Genomic DNA, 14,812 nt, shown 5'->3' on the forward strand with positions numbered 1-14,812 from the left:
ACAATGCACAAAGCATAACTCTTTGTAAATGCGTCAGAAAGCTGAGAGTACTGGACAACTAACTAACCTGAAACTTAGGGGATGACCGGTGACTACAAAGGAGACATGGTATGAATATTGCCTGGGGCAGATACTGAAAATCCAGACAGCATGAAAGTCGTTAAATAGAATCCAGCTAAAATTTGTAGTAAATTGTTAAAAACCAAGTGTAGACTACAATGACAGTATAGAAGTCAGGAAGTCACAGACACAGAGAGAATTTATACTTATTTTGGGTTTCTACACCACAAACTTTAGCTTATTTAAGACTAGAAGTTGAATAGGAGTCTCAGAACGTCTCCATTATGGTTACTCCCAGGAAAGCAAACAGCAGCTGTAAAAGGCAGGACCCATTTGGGCTATCCAGTATTCCCAATGGGAAAAAAGCCTTAAGCTGTGTGTGGAAGGGCGGCAAACTTACTGCTTGCTTATAGGACACAGGTGAAGACCCAGTGAAATGTGGATAGGTTCTAGGCTCAGTACATTAGAGATCTCCTTTAGCAGGGAGAAAGAGTAGTCACTTAGAAAGCCCCATCCTAGATATCGGAGCCAGAGTGCCAAGAAAAGGCTGACTGTGAAACATGGAAACAGAGAGTGCATCCTCTCTTTACACTCCATACCAACTCCAGTCTAATAAGTGTAGAGTAACAAGTACCAGCAGTGTATTGTTGGGGAAGTTAAAGAAGACCAGAGATGTTCTCTGAAGAGGAATTACGAAGATAAGACCTGAAACTGAGGGGAGAGAAAACACTAAGAACAATTTACTGCAAGCCAGCCCCTATACACGTTACAAGGGAACTCGAGAAACATTTAAAGCCTGTGGTGCTCTGAGGGTTGTAAGAGCAATAACAAAATCTAAATGGTGCTCAAATCCTAATTTAATTGACTAAACCCTCAGACTGACAATATTTATAAATAGGAATAAAGCCAAATGGGGTATGACAACACAGAAATTTGGAATTCTCCAGGAAAGATTACTGGAGTGGTTAGCCATTTCCTTCTCCAGGGAATCTTTCTGACCCAGGGATTGGACTTGGGTCTTCTGCATTGCAGTAAGATTCTTTAACATCTGAGCCATCAGGGAAGCCCATTTTTTAAAATGCCTACTGGTAGGCATATTGATTGGAGAAGGCAATGGCACCCCACTCCAGTACTCTTGCCTGGAAAATCCCATGGATGGAGGAGCCTGGTGGGCTACAGTCCATGGGGTCGCTAAGAGTCGGACACGACTGAGCGACTTCACTTTCACTCTTTGCTTTCATGCATTGGAGAAGGAAATGGCAACCCAGTCCAGTGTTCTAGCCTTGAGAATCCCAGGGACAGGGAAGCCTGGTTGGGCTGCTGTCTATGGGATTGCACAGAGTTGGACAGGACTGAAGCGACTTAGCAGCAGCAGCAGCAGCAGGCATATTGATGTTTGCATTTATTGCAACACCATGTTCTTCCTCTGAGAAAAAGTCTCACCAAGGTGCATAAAAAGGATGTTCACGAATTGTTTTATAGTAACATGGAGTTGATAAAGACTGTTTTCTATCATTAGGGAAACTAACAAGGAAAGTGGATTCCTTTTACCTTATAAACAATATGTACTTGTTTGTTCAAAGCAAAATATTACATAATGTGCCTATAAAGATCGGTGTTCAACTCTTAAAGGTATGGGGCTGAGAGATAAAGAAAAAGACATCCATAGCACAGTGTCACTTTTAAATAAGAATACATGCACGAAAACTAATTCAGTGCAAAAAATAAATATTTAACAAGGATATGTCAGTAAAAGGATACTCACTAAAGACTTTAGAATAGATTAACACATATAAGTATGACATAGAAAGAATAACGTGAATAAACATAAATATACAAGTAAAATAAGATTCAGCCTTTATGAAGACTGATGTCAGTTCATTGCTATGAATACAGAAAAAAAAAATTGAATCTTTCACCTTGAGTGAAACAGTCAAATCAAATAAAACCTGCAGTGGCACTAAATGTATTGGGTTTTCTAGTTCAATTACAGAAAAATATTTAGAAGCACTTAGGTCACTGTGTATGAGGGGGCGGAAGAGGGGAGTGAGAACAAGAGAGCTATCCATCTACTTTTTTCCCCCACTTTAATTAGTCTAATTTCATTTATTTAGCTCAAAGGCATGATGCAAATTCAACTTAACAGGATTTATGTTGAAAAATAAGAAATAATTAGACAACATAAATAGTGTTTTCAATTTTTTTTTCCTGACTCTAGTCTTTGGGGTCACACAGAGTCAGACACGACTGAAGTGACTTAGCAGCAGCAGCAGCAGAAACCCTGAAGAGTGAATCACAATCTTCCTCTCACGCCAAAAGCAGTAAAGTGACGAATCTGATGAGTTGTACAATAAAAATAAAAGTTTTAATAGTATAAATGAAATTCATAAAATGAAATTCATATCTCCCTTTGGAGATAATTCATGGAAAGTTTCATAGACTGTTCCAGCTTGCTTTTAGGCTTATTTGTACAAAATAGTAACATTTGGAATTGGCAGTCCTAGATAATAGACTCAATTTTTATTCACAAGTCAGATGGCAGAAAAATGTTGTTTCCCAAATAAAAAGCAGCACTTAGTATAATTACCCAGATATCAGCCCTAAGGGAAAACATGGATCATGAATGTCTGGACATGCCAAAGTTCCAGAATATTTATCTTGAAGTTTTGTAGAAAAACATTCTTTCAATCCAATTTTTATACCATCATCCAACTTTTTATCATCATGTAAGACTGAACCTCTTTCACTGTTTACCCAATAGCTACTTGTAATCATTTAAATTAATTAAAAGTAAACAAAACTTAATAGTCAGTTCCCCATTACACTAGAAGCATTTCAAATGCTCAGTAGTTACTTGTGCCTAGGGGCAGTGCAACTGCCGCTGACAGTGCAACTTTAGGGCATTTCTATCATAACCGAAGTGGTGTTGGTATAAAGAATATACAGCATTACACTTCATATTGCTATTGGTTGCTAAAATAAGATAGAATAAACTTCTTACTTCAAAAGACATCTATCATACTAATAATATAAAGATGTATTCTTAGAACCTATGGTCTCTAAATTTTAGTGCCAGTGCCAGAGCTATACAAAACAAAGGTGGGTTACATAGATGTAAATAGCACATAAAATTCAGTGAAAACTGATCAAAGGAAGATGAAATGTACAAAGAAGCTTGTCTTATGACATAAAAATATGTAAGTCATTTTGTTTCATGACATAAAGTATGTGTACAAATGGTCTCTAGCTGTCTAGCTTTATGTATTCCAACCAAAATCTTCAAATATGTATCCTAAAAAGAGACAGTATACAAATCTGTTTAACACCAAAAACAGATAAAACTTTTTATAACAGAACATTTTTAAAACAAATTTCACTTTGAAAGTACCATTGTTAAAGACTTTTCACACCTTGATGAAACTTTTTAACATTATTAATTCTCTAATGTATTTCCCAGTGAGTTGGTATCAGTAATGTATTGGCAACAATACCACATAAAATAAGAAAAAGAAATAATACAAGATGAAACTAGCCTGACAAGGAAAGAACGTAAAGACTCCTAATTAGTAGGACACACATGATGATATCTCAATTAAAATAAAAACACTCTACTAAAGATAAAAAATAATTTCTATTCCAGAATGCTCAGATGAAATATTAATAAATCAAATTATTTAAAAAAAATCCAAACTCTTCCCTAAGAGATCAATTATCATTGTCTTTCAGCCTTCTAAAACATTAAATATTCTATGACATATTTTTGTGTTTGGTACTTTTTTCAGATATAACAGGTTAGTGTAAAGGTGTGCACTTGACTCTGGCTGGATTTTGACATGGAATACAGCATAAGAGAGGAGGTTGGAGAGTTTTCCTAAAGATATTTTTTTGACCAAGGGAGAAGTGTATCTAAATTAACCATGATAATTATAATTTTAAAATTACTAGAGATATAAGCATCCAATCACATTTCAGGGTGATTGACTTAGTCCAGAGGTAAATTCTGTTTTGTCCAGATCCAGACAACTGTCTGACAAGTGAAATTAAATAAAAAGATATGGTCAGCTCAACCATACTCTCTCTGATACTAAGAAAAGAGATTCACAATGAACTGACTACTAACCAATCATATTCAATTTATAAGTATAATCCTTAAATATCTATTTTAGTTACACAATATGTTATTATATGAATATTGAATGGAAAATCTATAAGAATCAGAAGAGAAACAAAGGAGATAAGTTTTAAGTGCAGAGATAGGCATTAAAGAGAGTGTATATACTGTATGTATCTGCATTCTGACATTGTAAAAGAGAGCGATTATGCAGTGCAAAATTTGTGGGAGTGTGTATATAGCATTTCCCTTTTAGTTTTCTTCTCTTCCCCTTCCTTTCCCTCGTACCCATAATCAAATCTCTTCATTACAAGTAGAAGAAAATTATCTCATAAAGAAGAGCAAGTAAGTAGAAATTCATCATAAATGAATAAATATATTGATTAAACACTTGCATAAAGTACTATCAAGTCAAAATATATAAATGGGGACTGGTTTCCTATTGCTGAAGAAGATAATTTAAATTCCTGGAATCAGATATACCCTTAAGGAGTCTGGATAATTCCCAGCTTCTCTGCAGTAGATTTTATTCCACTGAATATTTCACAAATTTGTATTTTTAAGGATAAAATAAAATTTGAAATTCCTATGTGTATTACCCTACTCAATATTACATAATGAATAATAACATATCAAGGACTTTTTAAAGACTTACAGTGCTTACAGTAAAACATTTTAAAATATGTTTACCAGTATTTTGATTTATAACATTTATGAAGAACACATATTGGAAAACACTTTGTTTGCTTAAATGATTTGATTTTAAAATGAGAATTTTGAGTTGCAAAGGATAGGATCATTGAATTCTCCAACACACAATAAAATCTGTTAACAAGGAAGTTTTAAGAAAAAATACCCTGTAGCAGAGCTGTGTCTCTGAAAAGGGACAATTTCTCTGAAAGGGGAAATTGCATATATACACAAAGTTTGTAAGGCTTTGGAGTCTGAGCTCAAGTTGTTTACCTTGGGTCTTTCAAGGTAAAACCATATTGAAATTAAGCAGTTATGATATGACAGTTTAGAATTAGAAGGCTAAGGATTTTGATGTAAATGGAAAAGTATTTTTGTTTTATACATGAACTGTTTGCCTTGATGACTAGAATATTGATCTTTATGGATTTCCTCAATCACACATTGAAATTATTTATAGTCTCAGTTTCAATTCTCTGTGGTAGAATTTTCCTGAAACAGGTAAGTAATATTGACTTAAGTAGTCCAGAGTTGTATTTAAGTCATATTGACAGGTATAATCTTGATTCTCAATCACCTATCATCATCATTCTTCACTGAGTTCTAAGATAGATAGATCATTATGAACTAGCTGCTGCTGCTGCTCCTGCTAAGTCTCTTCAGTCGTGTCTGACTCTTTGTGACCACATGGACAGCAGCCCACCAGAGTGAAAAGAGAAAGTGAAGTCGCTCAGTCATGTCCGACTCCTAGCGACCCCATGGACTGCAGCCTACCAGGCTCCTCCATCCAAGGGATTTTCCAGGAAAGAGTAATGGAGTGGGTTGCCATTGCCTCTCTCAACTAGAGAAGTGACCATTTCAGATCTCCCCCACTCTTTGATATACCAGATCTTTGGTGGCAGTTATGTGATCTTTTAAATGAAGATCATTATTTACTTATTTGTTTATATTGAAGTATAGATGATGTTAGAGATAATTTAGTCAAAATTAGAGATACCAAGGGAACATTTCATGCAAAGATGGGCTCGATAAAGGACAGAAATGGTATGGGCCTAACAGAAGCAGAAGATATTAAGAAGAGGTGGCAAGAATTCAGAGAAGAACTGTACAAAAAAGATCTTCACGACCCAGATAATCATGATGGTGTGATCACTCATCTAGAGCCAGATATCCTGGAATGTGAAGTCAAGTAGGCCTTAGAAAGCATCACTACAAACAAAGCTAGTGGAGGTGATGGAATTCCAGTTGAGCTATTTCAAATCCTGAAAGATGATGCTGTGAAAGTGTTGCACTCAATATGCCAGCAAATTTGGAAAACTCAGCACTGGCCACAGGACTGGAAAAGGTCAGTTTGCATCCCAATCCCAAAGAAAAGCAATGCCAAAGAATGCTCAAACTACCGCACAATTGCACTCATCTCACACACTAGTAAAGTAATACTCAAAATTCTCCAAGCTAGGCTTCAGCAATATGTGAACCATGAACTTCCAGATGTTCAAGCTGGTTTTAGAAAAGGCAGAGGAACCAGAGACCAAATTGCCAACATCTGCTGGATCATGGAAAAATCAAGAGAGTTCCAGAAAAACATCTATTTATGCTTTATTGACTATGTCAAAGCCTTTATTGTTTAGATCACAATAAACTGTGGAAAATTCTGAAAGAGATGGGAATACCAGACCACCTGACCTGCCTCTTGAGAAATTTGTATGCAGGTCAGGAAGCAACAGTTAGAAGTGGACATGGAAAAACACACTGGTTCCAAATAGGAAAAGGAGTACGTCAAGGCTGTATATTGTCACCCTGCTTATTTAACTTATATGCAGAGTACGTCATGAGAAACGCTGGGCTGGAAGAAGCACAAGCTGGAATGAAGATTTCCCGGAGAAATATCACTAACCTCAGATATGCAGATGACACCACCCTTATGGCAGAAAGTGAAGAGGAACTAAAAAGCCTCCTGATGAAGGTGAAAGAGGAGAGTGAAAAAGTTGGCTTAAAGCTCAACATTCAGAAAACGAAGATCATGGCATCAGGTCCCATCACTTCATGGCAAATAGATGGGGAAACAGTGGCTGACTATTTTTTGGGGCTCTAAAATCACTGCAGATGATGATTGCAGCCATGAAATTAAAAGATACTTACTCCTTGCAAGGAAAGTTATGACCAACCTAGACAGCATATTAAAAAGCCGAGACATTACTTTGTCAACAGTGGTCCCTCTAGTCAATTCTATAGTTTTTCTGGTACTCATGTATAGGTGTGAGAGTTGGACTATAAAGAAAGCTGAGCACAGAATTGATGTTTTTGAACTGTGGTTTTGGAAAAGATTCTTGAGAGTCCCTTGCAGTACAAGGAGATCCAACCAATCCATCCTAAAGGAAATCAGTCCTGGGTGTTCATTGGAAGGACTGATGTTGAAGCTGAAACTCCAATACTTTGGCGGCCTGATGCGAGGGGCTGACCCATTTGAAAAGACCCTGATGCTGGGAAAGATTGAGGGCAGGAGGAGAAGGGGACGACAGAGGATGAGATGATTAGATGGCATCACCGACTCAATGAATACGAGTGTGGGTAAACTCTGGGAGTTGGTGATGGACAGGGAGGCCTGGCATGCTGCAGTTCATGGGGTCACAAAGAGTTGGACACAATGAGTGACTGAACTGGATTCTAACTTGTGTGATGTGGTACCTCGATGTAATTTTGTTTTGCATATCTCTAATAATTAGCAATATTGAGCATCTTTTCATGTGTCTGTTGGCTATCTAAAAGTGAGAACTGCTTACTGAGTCATTTGATGAAGTGTCTGAAAAATAAAAGTTAAGATTCTAAAATCAAATATTTGAACACTGCAACAAAAAAAGTGACTATTTATGCTCAAAGTTTGTAGATCTCTTCTAAAACAGAAATCAAGAATGTCCAAACTAAACCAAGAGAAGAAATCCTTTCTTCAATTTGCAGTCCTCACAGAACTAGATATGGAGATATTAGGTGAATCACTTAATTGCTTAATTCCTTCCTTTTTTCTGAATCTTGTTAGTAATACTAAGATCTGAGAGAGTTCAGTGGGTGTTTACATGCACTATTCTCGTTAAATGATAGATAACCTTTTGCAAAGACAATAGCATTTTTACTTATGCTCTCCCTTATTTCTGGCCATTATTGTTAACTATTAGAGTGAGAACTTAAAGCACTTCAGTGACGTTTTCTAGCACCAGTAAATATATGAACTATTGCATGTAAGATTTTTCACTTTTCTCATGATTCTTTCATAGTGTTATATGAAGAGATTTAAGTATAGGAAAAAAAAAGTCATATAGAGTTTCTTAGGAATCTCAACTAGAATCTAATTTTTATGCTTGATTTAAGTTTTCTAGCAAATATCTCTCAATCTCTTAACATCTCTCTCTTTTGCTTGATAAAAAGAAAAATACTGAACCTAAATGAACTAGAATTGACATCACAGCATTAGTTCAGTTCAGTTGCTCAATTGTGTCCAACTCTTCGGACTGTATGGACTGCAGCATGCCAGGCCTCCCTGTCCATCACCAACTCCTGGAGTTTGCTCAAACTCATGTCCATTGAGTTGGTGATGCCATCTAACAGTCTCATCTTCTGCCGTCCCCTTCTCCTTCTGCCTTCAATCTTTCCCAGCACAAGGGTTTTTTCAAATGAATCAGTTCTTTGCATCACATGGCTGAAGTACTGGAGTTTCACCTTAAACATCAGTACTTCCAATGAATAGTCAGGACTGATTTGCATTAGGATGGAATGGTTGTATCTCCTTGTAGTCCAAGAGCCTCTCAAGAGTCTCGCCAACACCACAGTTCAAAAGCATCGATTCTTTGGCACTCAGCTATATGTATAGTCCAACTCTCACATCCATACATGACTACTGGAAAAACCATAACTTTGACTAGATAGACTTTGTTGGCAAAGTAATGTCCCTGCCTTCTAATATGCTGTCTAGGTTGGTCATAGCTTTTCTTCCAAGGAGCAAGTGTGTTTTAATTTCATGGCTGAGTTACCATCTGCAGTGATTTTAGAGCCCCCCAAAATAAAGTCAGCCACTGTTTCCACTGTTTACCCATCTATTTGCCATGATCTTAGTTTTCTGAATGTTGAATATTAAGCCAATTTTTTTACTCTCCTCTTTCACGGTGAGTCAAGAGGCTCCTTAGTTCTTCTCTTTCTGCCATAAGGGTGGTGTCATCTGCATATCTGAGGTTATTGATTTCTCCCGGCATCTTGATTCCAGCTTGTGCTTCTTCCAGCCCAGCGTTTCTCATGATGTACTCTGCATATAACTTAAATAAGCACAGTGACAATATACTGTTTCCTATTTGGAACCAGTCTGTTGTTCCATGTCCAGTTCTGTTGCTTTCTGACCTGCATACAGATTTCTCAGGAGGCAGGTTATGTGGTCTGGTATTCCCATATGTTTCAGAATTTTCCAGCATTTGTTGTGGTCTGCACAGTCAAAGGCTCTGGCACAGTCAATGAAGCAGAAGTATATGTTTTTCTGGAACTCTCTTGCTTTTTCAATGATCCAGCGGATGTTTGCAATTTGATCTCTGGTTCCTTTGCCTTTTCTAAAACCAGCTTGAACATCTTGAGGTTTACGGTTCACGTACTGTTGAATCCTAACTTGGAGAATTATTTTCATTACTTTACTAGCATGTGAGATGAGTGCAGTTGTGCAGTATTTGAATATTCTTTGACATTACTTTTCTTTGGAATTGGAATGAAAACTGACTTTTTCCAGTCTGGTGTCCACTGCTGAGTTTTCCAAATGTGTTAACATATAGGGTGCAGCACTTTCAGGGCCTCATGTTTTAGGATTTCAAATAGCTCAACTGGAATTCCATCACTGCCACTAGCTTTGTTCATAGTGATGCTTCCTAAGGCCCACTTGACTTTACATTCCAGGATCTCTGGCTCTAGGTGAATGATCATACCATCATAATTTCTGGGTCATGAAGATCCTTTCTGTATAGTTCTTCTGTGTATTCTTGGCACCTCTTCTTAATATCTTCTGTTTCTGTTATGTCCATACCATTTTCTGTTCTTTATTATGCCCATCTTTGCATGAAATGTTCCCTTGGTATCTCTTATTTTCTTGAAAATATCTCTAGTTTTTCCCATTCTACTGTTTTCCTCTGTTTCTTTGCATTGATCAATGAGGAAGGCTTTCTTATCTCTCCTTGTTATTCTTTGGAACTCTGCATTCAAATAGGTATATCTTTCCTTTTCTCCTTTGCATTTCACTTCTCTTCTATTCACAGCTATATGTGAGGCCTGCTCAGACAACCATTTGGCCTTTTTGCATTTCTTTTTCTTCAGGATGGTCTTGATCCCTTCCTCCTGTACAGTGTCATGAACCTTGTCCATAGTTCTTCAGGCACTTTGTCTATCAGATCTAATTCCCTGAATCTATTTGTCACTTGCACTGTTTAGTCATAAGGGATTTGCTTTAGGTCGAACCTGAATGGTGTAGTGGTTTTCCCTACTTTCTTCAATTTAAGTCTGAATTTGGCAATAAGGAGTTCATGTTCTGAGCCACAGTCAGCTCCTGGTCTTGTTTTTGCTGACTGTATAGAACTTCTTCATCTTTGGCTGCAAAGAATATAATCAGTCTGATTTTGGTATTGACATCTGGTGATGTCCATGTGTAGAGTCTTCTCTTGTGTTGTTGGAAGAGGGTGTTTGGTTTGACCAGTGTATTCTCTTGGCTAAACTCTATTAGCCTTTGCCCTTCTTCATTCTGTACTCCAAGGCCAAATTTGCCTGTTACTCCAGGTACTTCTTGAATTCCTAGTTTTGCATTCCATGCCCCTATAATGAAAAGGACATTTTTTGGGTGTTAGTTTTAGAAGGTCTTCACAGAACTGTTCAGCTTCTTCAGCATTACTGCTCAGTGCATACACTTGGATTACTGTGATATTGACTGGTTTGACTTGGAAATGAATAGAGATCATTCTGTCATTTTTGAGATTGCATCCAAGTGCTGTATTTTGGTCTCTTTTGTTTACTGTGATGGCTACTCAATTTCTTCTAAGGGATTCGTGCCCACAGTAGTAGATATAATGGTCATCTGAGTTAAATTCACCCATTCCAGTCCATTTTAGTTCACTGATTCCTAAAATGTCGATGTTCACTCTTGCCATCTCCTGTTTGACCACTTCCAATTTGCCTTGATTCATGGACCTAACATTCCAGCTTCCTATGCAATATTGTTCTTTACAGCATTGAACTTTACTTCCATCACTAGTCACATCCACAACTGGGTGTTATTTTTGCTTTGGCTCTGTCTCTTCATTGTTTCTGGAATTATTTCTCCAGGTTTCCACTGATCTCCAGTAGCATATTGGGCATTTGGGGAGTTCATCTTTCACTGTCCTATCTTCTTGCCTTTTCATACTGTTCATGGGGTTCTCAAGGCAAAAATTGCCATTCCCTTCTCCAGTGAACCACATTTTGTCAGAACTGTCCACCATGACCTGTCTTTCTTGGGTGGCTCTACATAGCAATGGCTATTTTTTCAGACCAGTAGCAGTTTACCAAATAATTGGTACATACTTAATTTGAATTTAGTACCAAATATTTTTGTGTGTGTGCCAAAAACCTAATACTAACTGTTGAAGACTATGCACAAAAAACTATTTTAGGAATCAGCGAACAAAATTGGACTGGAATGAGCCTAATTAGGTACACAGAATATAAAAAGGGGAAATAATCAACTAGATGAAGGATACGATCTGAAGATAAGAATTGAAAACTTATATACTACACATTAACGCTTCTGTGTAAGATTGTTATTAAATATATGTCATCATTCTATTTCCTTTCTAAGCCTTGCCTTAAATAAAGTTTGATCACAAAGGCAAATTCCTACAAATGACTCTTGGGTATTGTTTTTGTTATAGAAATGACATGAAAATGGTTTTATACTGTTGCTTACTGGGTATTTTTTTGCTATATTACATATAAAAAATCTAATAATTGAATTCTGTTGCTTATGACATTTTTTTAAATTTTATTTTATTTTTAAACTTTACAATATTGTATTACTTTTGCCAAATATCGAAATGAATCCGCCACAGATATACCTGTGTTCCCCATCCTGAACCCTCCTCCCTCCTCCCTCCCCATACCCTCCCTCTGGGTCGTCCCAGTGCACCAGCCCCAAGCATCCAGTATCGTGCATCGAACCTGGACTGGCAACTCGTTTCATAGATGATATTCTACATGTTTCAATGCCATTCTCCCAAATCTCCCCACCCTCTCCCTCTCCCTCTCCCACAGAGTCCATAAGACTGATCTATACATCAGTGTCTCTTTTGCTGTCTCGTACACAGAGTTATTGTTACCATCTTTCTAAATTCCATATATATGTGTTAGTATACTGTATTGGTGTTTTTCTTTCTGGCTTACTTCACTCTGTATAATAGGCTCCAGTTTCATTTTTTAAAGAATTGATTCTAGAAATAATTGATTGTAACTTAGAAAAATATGTTCAAATGAATACCCTATGAAATAATCTTTAATCAAATCATTAAAAAATTCTATAAGTCTATACTTAGACTCTTACCAAGTGTTGACTCAATACATAAAAGATAATTTTAAGTTAGAAACTTTGTAAATATGTGGCTAAAATTCTTAAAAAATTGCTAACAGCAAAGGTTAAAATGGAAATATAAAAGAATAAGAATATGCCAATTAAAGCATGAAGCTTGTGATTAACATTTCATAGATTTTGTTTGGTAGATCTTATATGGATCTGTCCATGTAATGCAATTGTTTTCTTGATAAAAAGGTCTTGTCAAGCCTGTCACTTTCTGTGCGAGTTACCTGTTATTGTCTCAGTTCAGATTTGCTTTTAATTTCCTCCTTTGTGACGTAGGATCTGGGTCCTTTAAATATTTTTCATTTGTCAGCTGGCATAATGTTAAGCATTGTCAATAAAGGTTATTACAGGGATATAGCAAGAAGGTTTTCCTTCCTGTTTCCAATCACTCTGTTTGACTGGCTTCTGCAACACCCACATTTCTTACCATCAAACTCCTGCTGTGTGCATGGCTTCTCCAATATCCAGCACTTTCAGTGCATGGTACCCTGCAGTACCTAAAGACAGACAGCTTCCCCCAGGACCACCTGCTTTCAAGGCAGTTTTGTAGTGGAGTACCTCTAGCTTTCTCTAGGTACTATGTGGATTTACAGCACTCTACAGAGAATTGATTTCTAGGAAGTTCAGTTATCAACATCACAGCAGTATCTTTGCCCCTTAGAGAACTACCACCTATCCTCCACCAATAATTTCTGATTCTGAGCTTTGTTATGTATTTTATATAGTTATTTTTACTTTATCAGCCAATTCCATATTCCTCCAATCCTCTGTAATGGTGAATAATTCTTTTTACTGAGCTTTCCCTGTTCAAATTACTTTGTAGTTTCTTTCTCCTGGCTAAACTCTGACTGATATACAAGCTAAAATTATTTATTTATGGAGGATTATTAAGACTCTTAGTTTTACATTTCCTGATATAATGATAGCCCATGTCTTATATCTTTTTAGCTAGGACACATTTAGCCATGGATCAATACTCTGAAGATTGAGTGCAGCTTTAGTGTTCAAAAGTATTTAATAGAGTTGTTTTCCAACATGATTCTCAGACATGTTCCTCTTCTGGTATATTTTCCAGGAGATGAATTCTTTAGTCTTAGTCCATTTAGAGGCTATTTTAAGAATATAAGGAAAGAAAGTTTGTACCTGTAGATGATAAGACTAGATATATATGAATGAATATTTTGCATAATTTGTGATACCTTCTTTAGGTGACTTAGGATTTGAAATCAAGAGTGAAATATCCAAGCCCGTAAGTGACCTGCACTAAACTTGGTTAAAGTCACGAGTTCTTGATAGTGTGGGCTTCCCGTACATGAAGGGCAGAGGCAAAACTCTTGTCTAAGGAAGCCGAAATGTCAGCTAACTTTGCTAATATAGATTTAAAATGTCATTAGCCCCCTTTTCTTTTCCTAAGTATTAATAATGATAGAGACAACAATGTCTCTTAGTGAGTAATCAGACTTTCAAATTTCCCTACTAAAATTCCCTATAAAATTAATGTCTCTGTCTTTGAAGATGTAGGTTGGAACTACCCAGCCACACACAAAATCAAGCCAGATTTTTGCTTCAGTTAGAGCCATAGCTCTTTGAAAAAGAAAAGTGTCATGTTCCTAAAGATAGGCAGGAAGAAAAGCACATTTTTCAAAACCCATGGCAAGTAATTAGTGGTATGAAGTCTATTCAGAGATGTTCAAGGGATACTGGAGTGTGCATTTTTGTCCAGGTTCTGTCTTTACACTTCTCCCAGTATGATCATTGTGACAGATTAGACATATACTGAGACATGTGTTCACTATTATTGACCATGCATAGTGGCAACGTTTTGAAAGTTTCTATTAAAGATCTCTGTCCCACTATGAAGCTTATGGTATATTCTGCTTAGTATAACTCATATAAGTTTTAAGTTATGACCTACCAAAAAACTAGATTAAGTCTGGATTTTCTAAAGGGAAGGGAGTTATATTAAACTTTATTTGGTCATATTTCATCAACAACAGAGATGATAAACAGTCATGGATTTACCTTTCTTTTGGAGAAAGGAATGATAGCAGGATATGGTTTATACAAATAAATAGACATGTTTGAGGGAAAATTAACACTTATTAATAAATATTTTTTATTTTCAGTAACAAGTACTGACAGTATGAAAGACCATCAGGTTTAGATTTTAAAATCAAATATGGAGAAGACTTCACTAGTTTAGTTGCTGCTACAATTTCTCTTTGAAAATATGGGTAGGTCTCTGTCACGAGGTTTGTAGAACACTCTAATAAGAAATTGATTTTCGTTATTCACATGAGTTTGATTCTGAATTCTAAGAACTTGCC

Source organism: Bos grunniens, chromosome 3, assembly GCF_055505025.1.
Source record: "Bos grunniens cultivar Pamir isolate PY7600 chromosome 3, Bosgru_T2T1.0, whole genome shotgun sequence".
Lineage (NCBI taxonomy): Eukaryota > Metazoa > Chordata > Mammalia > Artiodactyla > Bovidae > Bos > Bos grunniens.